The sequence below is a fragment of the Lactuca serriola genome, chromosome 5 (genome assembly GCF_051521515.1).
Source record: "Lactuca serriola cultivar US96UC23 chromosome 5, Lser_US96UC23_V15, whole genome shotgun sequence".
Taxonomy (NCBI): Eukaryota; Viridiplantae; Streptophyta; class Magnoliopsida; order Asterales; family Asteraceae; genus Lactuca; species Lactuca serriola.
Window position 1 is genome coordinate 351,307,310 of NC_136412.1, and position 10,663 is coordinate 351,317,972.

Here is a 10,663-nt window from a genome sequence, read left to right on the forward strand (position 1 = left end):
TTGGCTCAAACATGAAAGTCTTCCAAAAAATTTTCTAGTTTTTAGATCATTTTGAATCGCCTTATCGGAGTTACGAGTCATGAGATATTGCCAAAATACCGACAAGTTATCAAGTTGTCCAACAACATCTTTTTTGTGTCTTTTTCAGCTCCTCTTCTTCCAAGTATCCAGGTTTTGTTGGTATCAGTCATTTTCTTTGAGAATGTTCATTTTTGGCTGCAAAATACAATTTAAACATTACAATTACCAAATATCTTTGAAATTAACCAAATTATAGCTTAAAATGTATTAAAATAATGCCTAGAAATGTGTATAAATATGGCACTATCAAAATACCGTACACTTGTCTTTTGCTTGCCATCAAGCAAAACTGATTTTATTACCATCACATCAAAACCCTAGCTACCAACATCACACAAGACAATCCATTTTGAGCTCATCTATTACATCAACACCATAATGCATGTATTTATTTCTAAATTTTCCTAAGAACTTTCCCAATCCTAAATACTTACGATCCTCATAAACACTTCCCCACGTCTTTTAAACAACATTCATTTTATTCATCCCTCTGAATATATCCTTAGAAATCTTTTCTAACCTCAAGGGAATTTGTGGTTAGGCTCCCAAGCATACATATGGAAAAACAACCTAGAAAGAAAAATTACAATAAATAATAACTTGACAAATTGCCTTATTCTTGAACTTTCTTCAACTTAAGTCTTCAATAATTTGGAATTTTTTGAACTTTTTCTTCATGATATTTCTTTGTCTCCATAGCTTTGTAGACTCTTATACTCAAACAGACTTTTGCAACTTTTTTTTTCTATTTTTTTCTTTTCTCACTTTTTTTTCATTCAAAACTAAAAATCGTAAAAAAAAACATATGCTTAAGCATGGGAACTAAATTTCAACTCTTATTGGTTAGAGGTATTAGTCTAAAGTGCAATGACTACATAAGATTTCTTGGATACATTTATGGTACACAATGCTAAATATATTATGTCCCTCAAACTAAGCAAGGATCTTGTTTTAGTTCTGTGATTTCACTAGAATAGGAAAGCCACAAATACACTAGAACATATGTTGGCTCAAATAAATATTGAAACTCGCATCAAATCGTCCCACACAAAGCTACCAACCTAGATCTCAACATAATAATATAACAACTTTTTTCTTTAATTAGATTCAATTTTAGATTATTATTTCAAATCTTTCTAATAATTTTTTAAAAATACTAATCATTTTTTATTATTTTTATCAATATGCTTGCATTCCTAAATTCAACCCCCTACCCCACACTTAATTGATGCAATGTCCCCATTGCATTATTAAGCAATAAAAGAACATAAATTAAAGAGGAGAAATTGGAACATACTCCCCTATGATAGTAGTGGCGAGATCGAATTCTTAAAACTTGTGTGGTTGACATCTCGTATAATTTGTTGGAAAAATAGTACTTATGGACTCTTTTCCCATGAATGTAAATATGTATTATAAAAATAAACCAAAGAACCATTTTCAAAAAGTGTGTTGAACCTCAGCTACAACGTGGGAAAGCAACGCCATGCTGTGGTATCAAGTAAGAAATCGTCGTGATCACGAAAAATAAGAAAGCCACGTCGTAGCCTAGTGATGCCACGTCGTGGGCACTAGATGCTCAACAAAACAATGTATGTCCATGTATTCTTCTGAGGTTGTTTTGTAGATCACTTCATTCATTTGATTCACAAGTCATAATCCTCTCAATCTTTAGAATACTCCGAATACTCTCGGCACACACCTCACACTTATGTAAATTTGTGGTCTTCGATTTTCTTTAAAACTTCTCATGACTTTTTCCAATTTAGCTTCTTTGCTGCTTTTACTCCTTCGAATATTTATAAATAAGATCAAGAACTAGAAAAACAAATCATCATTCGGTTAAACAAAAACAAAAATTATAAAAGAAAACTAAAAACTAAAAATGTAAAATAAAAAGAAAATGCAAACTCAGTAAAAACGACGGGTTGTCTCCTGAGAAGCACTTCTTTTTTGTAGAGTCTTGAGCTGGACCCATTCCCTTCTACGTTGTGTCAGGTGGAAGTGTAACCTCCCCGTTCCCCATCATCTTGAACCTTTTTCGTTTGTAGGCAACCCTTCTACTGAATGCGTTTTTCGATCTTTCTTTCATTTTTGGGTTGACATCTTCCTTGTGCTTTCGCTTGATTTTTTCTTTCATTCCTGTGTATTTAGCTTTTTCCTTGTCTTTTTCTGGGTTTTTCTTGTCAAAATTAGACTCATCACTCTCTTCTTATTTTTCGTCAATCAGCGCTGAGGTTTGATCTAGAGGTCTCGCGAAAGCAAACACATCAAAAATCATAAGCGTTGAAAATGGAGGTTTCAAATGATTTTCTTCTTTTTCCGATTGCTTATTGGGTAAAGGCTCTTCCCATTCCTCTCACTCTTCTTCCTTGACACCTTCAAATCCATCATGCTCATGAAACTTCATGCTTTCTTGTTTTACCAGATTTACATTGGCACGAGATGGGTATTAGAGAGGTGGTCGATACGACTCAACAACAGAAAAATTAATCATAATTTTCTTTCAGTGCGCACGACATGGCACTATTGCCTCAACGTCGTGGCGACTGGGCAGAGTCACGACTCTTTTCTTCTTTTGTTTATCCTTCAAGTGACTGATTGGATTGATGATCATTTGAATCAAGGACCCGTGCATGCACTAATTCCTCCCCTTCGTTTGTATAAACAACCATGACTTGAGAGATTGGGATTGACTCAACTTTTCTTGAAGGTGTATCCAATAGCTTTTTTTGCACAAGATTTTTTAATTCCCCGACTTGTGTGTGGATCCAATAGCTTTTCTTGTCAAAATTAGACTCATCACTCTTTTTCCTTGTCTTTTTATGGGTTTTTCTTGTCAAAATTAGACTCATCACTCTCTTCTTATTTTTCCTTGTCTTTTTCTAGGTTTTTCTTGTCAAAATTAGACTCGTCACTCTTTTCTTATTTTTCCTTGTCTTTTTCTGGGTTTTTCTTGTCAAAATTAGACTCATCACTCTCTTCTTATTTTTCGTCGTCTTTTTCTTGAAGGTGTATCTAATAGCTTTTCTTGCACAAGACTTTTTAATTCCCCGACTTGGGTGTGGATGCTCAAAATAGATTCTTGTTTCTCTCTAAGTGTTGCATCTGTAACATCATGTTGTCTTTTGCTAGCTTCCATAAATCTAAATAACATTGACTCGAGAGCATATATTTTCTCGAATTGGACTTGTTCTATTTGGTAGAGATCATGCTTTAGTTTTTGAATTTATTTTGTATCTCGATCTCTCTGGTACTCTAATTTACAATCCCTTGTAGAATGGGTTCCCCTACAAGCTCTGCATCTATCTTGAATTGATCCACCCATTTTTATGATTCTTTCTTCCATCGCGTTGAGCTTTGAAAGTATTGAACTGATGCATCTTGACCTCCATCTTTACTTTAGTTTCTTCTAGTGAAGTCCTCCTTTGGTTTATGATACTCTCTTGAATGCTTAACGAATTCGTCAATCAAAGCTTTATTTGTTGTCGGATCCTTCTTTGTCATGGGCCCTTGAAAGTCTAGAAGTTGACAAGTGCACACATTGACTCCATCATAAAATATTGATATTTCTTGTTGCACATTGAAGTCATGTTGAGGGCAATGTCGTAACAATCTCTTGTAACGCTCCCAAGCTTCATATAGTAACTCCCCTTCTAATTGTTGAAAATTATGTATGTTTCTTTTAAGCTTTGCCACTTTTGAAGGAGAGGTAAACTAGTTTATGATTAAAATCAACCCATGTCATGATTGTTCCAAAGGGAAGTGATTTTAACCATTCCTTAGCTTCACCCTTTAGTGTGACCGACAAAAGTTGAAGCATCACTGTATCTTTACTCGCGTTTGGTGCATGAAAATAGTTAGAAATTTTCACTACCTCTTATATATGCTCATAAGCATCCTCGTGCTCCTACCCATAAAAAGGTAATTCCTTTAGCATGCAAAGAATGTGTCCTGGCAGTTCGAACTTTGTAGTGGTTGGGATTTTTGGTAGATAAAGACCCCATCTGTTTTCATTCCTCATATGTCGCCTGTACTCTTCCATTGTCATGGTCGTTATGTCCCCCATTTTCCCTGCTAAGATAAAACTAGAATACACACGTAAAACGAATAAAAAAGAAATAAAATCAAATAAACTAAAAAAACTAAAATTAAAAACAAAATTTCTAGTGCCCACGTTGTGGGGGATGCCTGGACAGAAAATAAACAAAATTCTGAAAAAAAAAAACTTTTTACGGCTTCTACCCCACAAAAATGATTGATTAACTAGAAGCAGTTAAATTATAATTAGAATAAGTCGTTCCCTGGCAAGGGTGTCAAAAACTTGATGTGCATAAAGTATATCTATCAACTTTTAAATTTATAACCTAACAAAACTCAACTAACTATGCACTTATAGGCAGTGTACCTAATCAGATTATAGAATAGTAAGTCGGGTGGTGATCACAGGGAACGTTATTTAATTAATAAAATAACTACTAAAAGTTAAACTAAGAAAAACAACTAGAAGTGCGGGGTTTTAAATGATTTTACAAGTTTATATTCACTTAATTAAAATACTCAAATAATTACTAAAGTAACAACTAGAAAGACAATTTTAAATCAATAATAAAGGATACTTTCGTTTATCTTCGAATCCCTCCTATTTCCTTTCTTGTGGTTGATTTCAAGACAATGGATTAATTTCGTTAGTTACCAAATAAGAGTTACTAGTCATCATGATCAGACTAACTAGCATAAGTCAAATTAATAACTTTAACAATGATCATGCAAGTTAAGGACACTAAATTGACTTTAAAGATAATTTGGACTCTAAATGATAGAATATACAAATTACTATTCTTTGGTCAAGTCTAGTAATCAAGAAAATATTATGACCAAATACTCCTCTCTAACACAGTTAAGCAACTAACATATCACATATACTAGGATAAATCACTAACTCTAACAATTTAATGATCATAAATAGCTAGGTAAATCAATTTCATGCAATTAATTGTAGTTTAACTACACAATCTTGAGACAAGGCAATAAAGATAGAAACTTTAAAAAGTTAGGTTTAGATTTCTCAGACAATATTTAAAGCTAAAACTAACTTCATCAATCCATCAAATAAGAAATCAACACATAGTAATTAAGAGTTCATCTAATCTAAACGAAAGCAATGGTTTTTTAGCTCATAACTACAGCTGAAAAACACATAAACAAAAGATAAACCAAGCTAAACATCATTAAACTAAGAAAAATGAATGTGTAGATGTGAATCCTTGCTCTAATCTTTTTATCCTTTGATCTCTAGTCGAATTCTGCCCTCCAAGGATTCTTGGAATGGCTTTTTCTCGTGAATAATTGCAGCCTGAAGTCCTCCACCATTTGAAATCGATTTAATGTTCGGATATATATATATATATATATATATATATATATATATATATATTCCTAAAATTTAACCACCACTACATGATGGATAGGAACCACGTCGTGGTCTTCATAGATATCCCATATTCTCCAAGTCAGCTCAATGACTGCAAAGTTTCATTTACCATGTCGTGGTGGATGATCACCACGTCATGGAACTTGGATTTCACATTTTGGCACTAACATGAAAGTTGTCAGCAATTTTGTATAGTTTTCAGATCATTTTAAATCGCCTTAATCGGAGTTAAGAGTCATGGGGTATGGCGAAAATACTGACGAGGGGTCAAGTTGTCCAGCAACATCATTTTTGTGTCTTTTTTAGCTCCTCTTCCTCCAAGTATCCATCTTTTGTTGGTATCAGTCTTTTTCTTTGATAATGTCCATTTTTTGCTGAAACAATACAATTTAAACATTATAAGCACCAAATATCTTTTCAATTAACCAAATTATAGTTAACAATATATTATATACTAGGCTATTAAAGGTGTATCTAGTTCAATTATGTGTGAAATTAACATGATTTAATGCTTGATTTGGGGATTTTCCTCCTGAACGATAATTGTGAATCATTGTGAATAGTTCGGTTTTAGATGTATGGTATTGATTGATGTAAGAATAAGTATAATAAGAGTGGTATTGTATGATTGTTATATTCCAATTCATGAATTTATAGTTGATTGCTATAATCTTGAATTATGAAAAATGATGAATACGATATATTAAGCATATAGCTTAACGGAGCAGTTAATTGTTAGAATTAACATAAATGGTGATGTTGGAATGATGAAAAAGATATCTTGAATTGCATCGAGCTATTTGGTATAAATGAGAGTGGTACATATATGAATGATTTGATTCATGTAACAGCTCTAGGAGTCAAAAGTGAGAATAAAGGTTCATGTGTCAGGACATCAAACAATCAACAACTAATAAGGTGAGTAAAATTTGTTTTACTTACAAACTCGAAATTAAGTCTTTAACTTATTGAGTTATATACATATTGTTATATATGTGTATGATGAAACATTGAATTAGTTAATCTTGGTGATGAAATATTGAATTAGCAAATCTTAGTGATGGAATGTTAAAGTTCTAATTGGACGGAAATTTGGGAGTCTTTGTAATTGTAATATCCTAGACATGAAGTTCTTGTGGCAGTCTTGGTGACTAAAATACCACGAAGTGAAAATGAAACGATTTGGTGGTTTTTGTGACAATAACACTAATGAAAGGAGTGTTGGTATTAATCTTGGTGATGATAATACTATAGTTGAAAGATCTAATGAATACTTGAGAAATATGAGAATTTATATTTTTATTATGAAATGGTTTTGATAGTTATGTTCCGAAGATTATGAAAAATGGTTTTGTTCACTAAGTATATATCTTATTATAGATGTTATTAATGTGTTTTATAGGACCTAAAGGGGTTTGTAATCAAAGTCTTTTAGGGGCAAGCAAGTGGTAAAAGTCGATTTTGTGTATATAAAAACATATAGTCTAGTATTTTGTAACAACCCAATATGATCATTGGGCTATATTTTGTACACTTATATATATATATATATATATATATATATATATATATATATATATATATATATAACTTTTGTTGTATAATATTTTATATAAATGAAATAGTTTGGGTGTAAATCTGTGTTAAATTTATGAGTGTTACATTAGTTGACCGGTCAACTCAGTTGTCTATTGACGTGACATGATCATGTGCCAAAACTAGAAAAAAATGCACAAAAGATACTGAATTTTTACTTTTTTCAATTTTAACACTAAGTTTTATTTATTTTTTTTTTTAAATTTTGACACTCCATTTTTTGTTCCAGATCGAATATCATTTTTTCCAATTTTGTTTAATGTTAACCATTTTTTATTTAAAACCATATAAATAATTTTTTTACAATTGAAACCGTATAAATATTTTTTTTATTTAAAAAACTATATTTAGTTTGGTTCTTGCAGATATACTTCTTGATTTGTTGGAAAAATATCCTAATAATACATGAAAAATACGATTATAGTATAATACGGTTATAATATAATTAATATATATTTAGTTTGGTATCTATAAAGTTGGCGTATCTTAGTTAGATTATCTTCGTCATTGTCTAACTAGACATTTTAACTAGTATACCATATTTTATTTAAAGAGAACTAGTATACCACATTTATTATTAGACTGTAACGCCCCATTTTCAAAAGAAAAATTTTCATTTTTAAATAAGGTAGAATCATCATTTACATAAAATCCAAGTTATGAAACCCATTTGTTCCAAAATACAGTTGTTTGAAAATCAGATTAATATGAATAATGTGGAATCTCTATTGTCGATGATGTATGTGTACAGTTACGCATTTGCTTTCCCATGATCACCAATAGTACCTAAAAAACATTTAATCCACAATTGTAAGTCAAAGCTTAGTGAGTTCTACTAAAATATCACATACAACACAACCTAATAATTAGCTATGGGTTATCAGCAAAACCTGGGACTATCTGTAGTTCTAAATATCGCATACACACAACAATATAATCAACTATGGGTTATCAACAACCCTTGGACTATTAGCAGTCCTGAGGACTATCAGTAATCCTATGGCTCATAGCAGCTTATGGGTTATCAGCAACCATATGGACTCTCAACAGTCTGTGTGTTATCAGCAACACAGATACACATATATCAGCAATCAACAAATAAGAACATAAACACATGCAACACCCATACTAATCTACCGGTCTACATCACCATTAGCATACCACTATTGAATGCATAACTATATGTAATCAGATGTGAGATACACATTCAAACAAGTGATCCTACTCTAAAGCATACCACTATTGAATGCATAACTATATGTAATCAGATGTGAGATACACATTCAAACAAGTGATCCTACTCTAAAGCCACAACCAAACAAGAAATGAGAAAGAAAGCTTAGATCAAGAGTTCTCATGCTATCTTACATGACTACATACAACCCCTAAAGCCCTCAACTAGATGACTATTGACCTCCTGGTACTCTAACCAGCATACCACTACCCCTATGTCAATATAGAAAACTATGGGTTATCAGTAACCATAGGACTATCAGCAGTCCCAGAGTTATCAGTAACTCAGTAAATAATCATAACATCCACCAGTTACTAAGACATAGCTAGTCTAGCATACACCCTACTATAACATAGGTAATATAGTGAGAAAACTCACAACCCAATGAACACGACGACACACTCACTCCATGCACTCGTTGCACCTGTGAACCTACTAGCACCAAACAAAGATAACCCTTACTTAATAATCCAATTCCTTCAAGTTTGATCCAAATTCAAACTGGTAAAAAAGTCAACGGTTAAAAGTCTCACGGCCGACCGCCAAGTCATGGTCGAGCTTTTGTCACATCATGGTGGCCAATCCTTTACGCCGTAGGAATTGCTATGTCATTCTTAATGCATTAAGTTCTTAATCACTAAGGTCACTCATCCATACTTTCCAGAAGGTTTTTCTTCACTTAATGCATCATAAAAATTGGTGTTTTATGGACATGCATGTCTCTTTCAATTTAGGTAAAAAAACAAGGAAGAAAAGAACTCAAACTTGTGCATGAGATCAAAAACACCATAGAACTATAGATTTGGATCATATAACCCCAAAGGGGCCTTAAAGATCCATAAAGTTACCAACTTTATGGAATCCATCCACTCACACTCTCCTAAACATGGAGAAAATGCACAAAAAACCTATATCTAAAAGTGTATAACATAAAGCTTGGAACTTGAACACTCACAATGGCCCAGGGCAAGTGTTAGAAGATGATGATCAGACTTACAAGTTGGATCTATGCACCATGGATGCTTCCTTCTCCTTCAAGACACCAAAACACGACCAACAGCTCCAAAAACTCAACAATGGGGCTAAGGTTTTGTTTGGAAGTGTTATAGGCTGAAAAGGATGCCCTAAACCTTGAGTTTAAGGGCTTAAATATGGAAGAAAGCCTAAAAGATCATGGGCTTGGGTTGCAGTTGTTGTCACGTCGTGGCCTTCCTCTTGCCATGTCGTGATAGCCATCTGAATACGTGTTCATGCATTTTGCATTTGTGGTGTTCCATCCATCACGTCATGACATAAGGTTTTTCCCAAAAACCTTACATTTGATCCCTCTAAACCCTTAACCAGTCTATTCTAAAAAATGAGTGTTACATAGACGTTTATTATTTACTAAAACTTTTATATTTCATTTAATTATATGACCAATAGAAATCGTTTTTACATTTCTTGATCAATTTTCCCCGAGTTTAATTTTTATCTCAAGTTCACTTTATTTTATTTAATAATTCTAACATACTAAATCTTCAATTTCAAGATGTTATAAGTTTTTCCAACAAATCAAGAAATATATTATGTTTTAAAAATATGATAATAAAAAAGTGTCGCGTCATCAAAACAAAACAAAATTGGAAAAAATGATGATCAATTTGGAACAAAAAAAAACTGAGTATCAAAATTGAAAGAAAAAAAATGAAAACTTAATTTCAAAATTGAAAATATGAAAAAAAAAATTGTGACATTTTTTTCAATTTTGACACATCAGCATATCACGTCATCAAAACTAACACGTCATCATTTCACGTCAACAAAATCAGGTTGACCAGTCAAGTTATCGGAATTGTAAAAAATTAGAAACACGGTGTCTAATTTGAAACATAAAATATTGTTGTGTCAAAATCGAATCTCTATACTAATAAAAGAGTAGTTTTTTTGTCATGTGTCATCATATTAGACATTTTAATTAATGTGTTACCACTTGTCAATCTATTAGTTTTTCATTTTAAATTTATTAGACTTCCTCATTAATGTGATTCTATTTTAAATTTTAAATTTTAAATTATTGTTTTCATTAATTCACAAATAAAAAATATCTAATATATATTAAAAATTAATTTTATATATTTATTTGAATCAATGATTATAATTTCACATAACTAATAAAATATCTCTTAAATTAATAATTTATTTAAAATAAGTTATTAATAATTTTGAGTTTTTACTATAAAATTTTGATTAATTTTATAACCGTGGTTCCCACGGGTTATAAACTAGTTTTCATATAAACTTAGTGATTTTTGTGGTATTTATCCTATTTCATAAAT

At 31.8% G+C, this 10,663-nt stretch overlaps 1 non-coding gene across 1 annotated transcript; it reads left to right on the forward strand.

Moving 5' to 3' along the window:
• The first annotated feature begins 3,667 nt into the window (after positions 1 to 3,667).
• LOC145055929 (small nucleolar RNA R71) lies at positions 3,668 to 3,774 on the forward strand. The gene has a single exon (XR_013685474.1). It is a non-coding gene; the product is annotated as a small nucleolar RNA R71 (small nucleolar RNA).
• The last annotated feature ends 6,889 nt before the right edge of the window (positions 3,775 to 10,663 follow it).